This window comes from Microtus ochrogaster, unplaced genomic scaffold (genome assembly GCF_000317375.1).
Source record: "Microtus ochrogaster isolate Prairie Vole_2 unplaced genomic scaffold, MicOch1.0 UNK9, whole genome shotgun sequence".
Lineage (NCBI taxonomy): Eukaryota > Metazoa > Chordata > Mammalia > Rodentia > Cricetidae > Microtus > Microtus ochrogaster.
The window spans coordinates 6,539,267-6,545,138 of record NW_004949107.1 but is presented as its reverse complement, the minus strand read 5'-3'; positions in this window follow the sequence as shown (position 1 = coordinate 6,545,138).

Below are 5,872 nucleotides of genomic sequence, written 5' to 3'. Positions count from 1 at the left end.
AAATCTATACTAATACAAATTATTCATATCTATATCAATTGTCACTGCCACAATGGTCATGGACTCTAACCCTCTGAAACTGAGAGTCCTAAATTAAACACTTTATAAGTTGCATTGGTCATGGTGTCTCTTCATAGTATTGGACACTTCATCCTCCTGGTTCGGTGGTGGGGACATAGTCTACCTACATCTTTGTCAAAACTTGTAGAACCAGACACCAAAGAGACTGTCCGTCACTCTGTGTAAATGAAGACGTGGAGAATCAGTTGCACTGTTACAGAGACACCGGGCAGTGCAGCATGGAGAGAAGGGCGTGAAGACTTTCCCATGGGCACAGCTTAGAGCTTTGTTGTTTGTTTTGTTTTTCAAGACAGGGTTTCTTTGTAGCTTTTGAAGCCTGTCCTGGAACGAGCTCTTTGTAGATCAGGCTGGCCTCGAACTCACAGAGATCCGCCCGCCTCTGCCTCCTGAGTGCTGGGATTAAAGGCATGCGCCACCACTGCCTGGCTCGGCTTGGAGCTGAACTGCTCCTCAGAGTCCAGGGTCAGCAGTTTTGGATTGTCTTTCAGACGATCTCCTCACACGACTTATGAATGGATACAGGTATTTTATTTTTGCAGAAGCAAGATTATCTCTGCAGCCGGGCGGTGGTGGCGCACGCCTTTAATCCCAGCACTTGGGAGGCAGAGGCAGGCGGATCTCTGTGAGTTCGAGATCAGCCTGGTCTACTACAAATGCTAGTTCCAGGACAGGCTCCAAAACCATTGAGAAACCCTGTCTCGAAAAAAAAAAAAAAGATTATCTCTACAGCTGCCTCTTTCTGTAATCTTTGAAAGACTAAAGAGCTGAGATTTGACAATGTATAATACAATGCAATCTAAAACTAGCCCTCTGTTTGTGAGGCCACATGAGTGTGCCATCCCTGAGACCTGGGTCTTAGAAGCAATTAGACTGGATCTTAGTCATTCAGCTGGCAACCCTGAAAGAGAAAGCTTCACCAGATAGCGGTCTCCCTGCCTTATTAGGTTCTCCATAGGGATCATGGTCAGTCTGCTAGAGGGAGTGAGGGACAAACACTCCCCAGACTTGAGGGCCTCAGAAAATCATTGGGAAGCCTGAAAAAAATAAACCTTCAGTGTGGTTGTAGCAAGGACACAGAGCGGAGGCCACTTTTCCAAGGTGAGAAAGGAAATTTTATCACTAAAGCAATTAGCATATTTTATTATTTGCAGCCTTAGGAATTGAACCAAGGGCCTCACACGTGCAAACTAAAGCACTCTGCCAACTAAACTATCCCCATGTCCTTTTTTCTCATTGTCATTTAGAAATAGGATCTCAGGGAATTGCCCAGGCAGGCCTTTGTAGATCATCTTGCCCGGTGCCGCTGGACCAGTTTCTCTCCACCCACCGGGTCCAGCTTGCTGGTTCCTGCACCCGCTTATGAAATAACCACGGTGGGGTTTTGTCAGTTACCACTGTTTGGCCAATCTCTTAGGCTTCTTACTGGCTAGCTCTCACTACTAAATTAATCCATTTCTCTTCATCTGTGTATGCTTCTAGCCACATCCCTTAAATCTTCAATCCTCCTGCCTCAACTTCCCAAGTGGCTGGGATTACAAGTCAATGTCGCGGTGCCTTGCTGACAAAGTCTGTACTTTGGGACCCTGGGACGTCCTTACGTTGCTGGGACACTGTACATCACACTCCAGAGAGTGGGTGGTGTGGCGATGTGGCAAGAGACTGGGCTCTGTAAGGGGACAGCGTGGGCTGGAACTGGCATTTGGCTATACCAGGTGGGTGACCTTGGGCCTTGTTGGAGAGATCAGTAGCTGTGTCTGTACCTGTGTGGCAGTTGACCCGCAGAGTAGAACACTAGCCTTGGTGTGCTTTCCCGTGACTTCCTCTCAGGCTGTTGCCCTCAGTCTGAGAGATAAGACCTCTCCAGGCCGTTAACCTCCATCCCGTTCTTGGGGCTCCACAGAGGGCCTACCAAGCAGGTGCTACCAACAACTGGCCCTTCCCCCAGAGGCAGGTGGAGCCTGCTTGCACTTTTTCCATGTCAGCACCAACAAACAGCTGAAGCCTTCTGTGGGATCTTGGCGAGCAGGGCCTGTATTGATTTTGTTCTCGAAGCCTTTCAAGCGGCGGCTGCCCCTGTGATCTGGCAGTGGTGACCAGTTACAAAGCCAGCGCAGTGCCTCAACCGTTCTCAGAGGGTTTGTGTTTCCAGAAAGGAGCCCAGAGCACCCAAGCCTCAGCCAGTGGGTGTTCGGCGCGGCCCAGAGCCCAGAACCTTCTTGGGGGAGTTTCCCAGCTATCAGGTACTGGCAGAGCAGCATCAAAAGGCTCGTGCCTCAGCACCTCACTTTCAGCGTCAGAGAGCAAATATTGGCCCTGCCTGCTACGTGCACGGAGGCCACACAAAGCGTTCCAAAGACCTTTACCACCCGCCAGCTTGCTGGCCAGGTCATGGGTAAAGGAAGGCTACCTTAGCGAGAGCGCAGCTCGTCCCTGCCAATATTTAAACGGGGTCAACTCTTCCGGGCCATCCTTTATTGGCTGGGTGATGGGAGGCTCTGCCAGGGTAGAGGACACCAGAGAGGGTTGGGACCACACATCAGACTCGGATTATAAGCATGAAGAGAAACCCTAAAGAGGATCCCTCCCCCGGCACCCCGCTTCTTCCCTTTATACAGAAGCCATTCACTTTCCCGCATTTATGTCTTGAGGCAAGAAGGGTTCCTCTGTGGCTGCTTAGTGGGCTAGCTGAAGGGGAGAGAAATTGGGTTGTCATGCTAGGCATGGCAGGGGAGCCCATAATCTTAGTTCTTGGAAAGCGGAAGCAGGGGGGTCAGAAGTTGAAGGCTAGTTTTGAATGTTTTACCAGTTTCAGGACAGCCTAAACTACATGAGTGTAAAACGGGTGAGGGGTTATTGACATGAAGGAACGTGTTTTGCGTGAATTTGGGATGGAGTCGGCCAATGAGAAGGCTCAGCAGAGAGAACCCGTGATGGAAGGGCCCCTGAAAACTGTCTTCTGACTTCTGGTTTGGACCTGGAGCACTGGTCTGCCCTCATTCACACACACACACACACACACACACACACACACACACACACACACACACACACAAATAACAAAAGAAACAAAAATTCAATTAAAAATTCATAATAGAGAAAAAGTTAAGAGCAGGTGGATTTTTGTGTTTATTTTTAATTTATTTGGTCTTAATTTCAAAGCTTTTTTAAAAACAATGACTTTTTGAGTCGGGGTTTAACTATATAACCCTGGCTAGCCTCAAACTCAAGGTGATCCTTCTGCCTCAGTCTGGGACTACAGGCTAAACTTGTATGCATACATGCATATTACATACGTGTGTGCCATACAGATGCATGTATGTAGGCGTATGTGCATGTGTATGGGCAAGTATGTGTGTACAGAGGCGTGTGAATGTGTGGAGGTTTGTGTGGAGCCCAGAGATTGGCACTGAATGCCTTCTCCCATCTGTCCCCTGTACACTGAGACAGAGTCCAGCGTTAACTCAGTGCCTGCTGGTTCAGCTAGGGTTGTCTCTGGGATCCTCGTCTCTGCTTTCTGAGTCCTAGGAGGACAAGTGGGGCCCCACACCTGCCTGGCATTTAGGCAGGTGCCAGGGATCTGAACTTGGGTCCTTGTGCTTGCATGGCCAGGCTTTCCCATGGGCCATCTCCCTCATCCTAAACCACTGTTTATAAAACAGCAGCTACAGGCTGGCAAGATGGCTCAGTGGGTCAGGGTGCTTGCCACCATGCATGAAGACCTGAGCCCAGTGCCCAGAACCCACATGGTGTGAAGAGATAGCTGACACCTACGGCTGTCTTCTGAACTCCACACCTGTGCCATGGCACAGGCAGCACCAACACCAATAAATAGAAGAATGTAAAAATTTAAAACAACAGTTGTTTTTCTTGACTCGCTATCCTCAGAGAAGTTCTCGTATCTGTACACAGTGCTAAAGGCTCACTGGTAACCTGGATGACGCTGGCCAGCGTGCCCTATTCTTGTTGGAGATGACCACAGCCATTCTCCCTTCTCAGTCCTGGCCTGAGGATGTCACCATTCCTAGCTGTTTGCTACCACAACCAGTAATCCGTGTTGATTAGAAACCTCCTGAAATGGGGCAGGCGGCCTGATTGTCTTTTCCCCCTTAACTTAAGCACAATAATATGAAATAATAGTGGGGAAAACAAGGTAAAACATTTTAAAGGATTCGATGCCCTGAGAGAACTGCACTTTGAAGGTGTGGGACAGCACCCTGTGCCAGTTAGAACAGACAAACCCACGTCCTGACAACACGCAGTATGGGAAATAGTGAGACAACACCCTGTGCCATTAGAACAGACAAACCCACGTCCTGACAACACGCAGTGTGGCAAAGACGGGCCACAACAGGGATGCTCAGGCATTCTGGGAACTAGGAACAAAGCATCCACATTAGAAGACAGCTTGACAGTCTTTTAGAAAGCCAAATGTGCCAATATCATACAAGCCATCTTGCTCCATGGTATTTACACCAAAGAGTTGAAAACCATAACGTCGACATACATACCCACACACTGATGTTCACCAATGCTTTATTCATAACTACAAAATTGCGGATGTAATCGGAGACTCCTTTTTTGTTTGCCCAGACCCAAATAATCACAGAGAAACTATATTAATTACAACACTGTTTGGCCTATTATCTCAGGCTTCTTATTAACTGTCTTACATCATAACCCATTTCTATTAATCTGTGTATTGCCTTGAGGTTCAGGTCTGTCTCCTTTGGCAGCTACATGGCATCTCTTTGACTCCATCTACTCTCTCTATATATCTGTTTGGATTTCCCGCCTGGCTCTACTCTGCTAAGCCATTGGCCAAAACAGCTTTATTCATTATCCAGTAAAAGCAACACATATACAGAGAGATATCCCACATCACGTGGAAGCAACCTCAGCGTTTCTTCAGTGATCCAACAAGACAATGAAACATTTCAGCCCTAGAAGGCAGCAAGCGAGAAAAGCACAGAGGAAATGTGGACGTTTGTTAATAAGTGAAAAGGTCGCCTGATTCCAACTGACACTCTGAAAACAGGCAACACTCGGAGTGTGGGAAGACCAGTGTTTGGCAGGGGTCAGAAGGAGGAGGGATGGACAGGCACAGCACAGAGGATCTGAGGCCATGAGGTGCTCTTCAGGATCTACAGTGATGCGTGGCTGTCAGCCTAGCATTTACAAACCCCCAACACACAGCGGGAGGTGTGAATGCATCAGAAACTGGCTCTGGGTCAGACTCAGTGGGAGCTGCCTGGGTACTCACAGGGGTCCCTGAGAACGCTGCACCTTCTACTCCATGGTGTTCAGATGTGCGTGGGAGAATGCAAGGCCGGAGTCTGCCACGTAGCAAGTCTGAGATCACATGTGAGACCCTGTCTCAAAAACAAGCAAACAAAGCCAGGTGTGGTGGCTCACACCAGCGTTCCCAGAAGCTGGAAGACAAAGGCAAGACAATTGCGAAAGTTGGACAAGGGCGTCCCAGGCTATCTGTGAGTTCCAGGCCAGTCGGAGCTAAATATACCCTGTCTCAAAAAACAAAGATGGAAACAAAACATCCCCCAAACTAAGTAAAGTATAAAGCAAGATATTCACTGGGGTGGTGTTTTACCTTTTTCTTTGATTTGTTTTTTTTTTTTTTTTTTTTTTTTAAGAACTGGGTAGAAGACAGTGCCTGGCGTGAGTTGGGCAAATATGTGAACTATACTGTTCTTCTTTTTCCTTTTTCCTTCTGATATCATCTTGCCTTGTGGCCCAGACAAGTCCAGGCAGGGCATGCATTTGAAGAAATACAGGG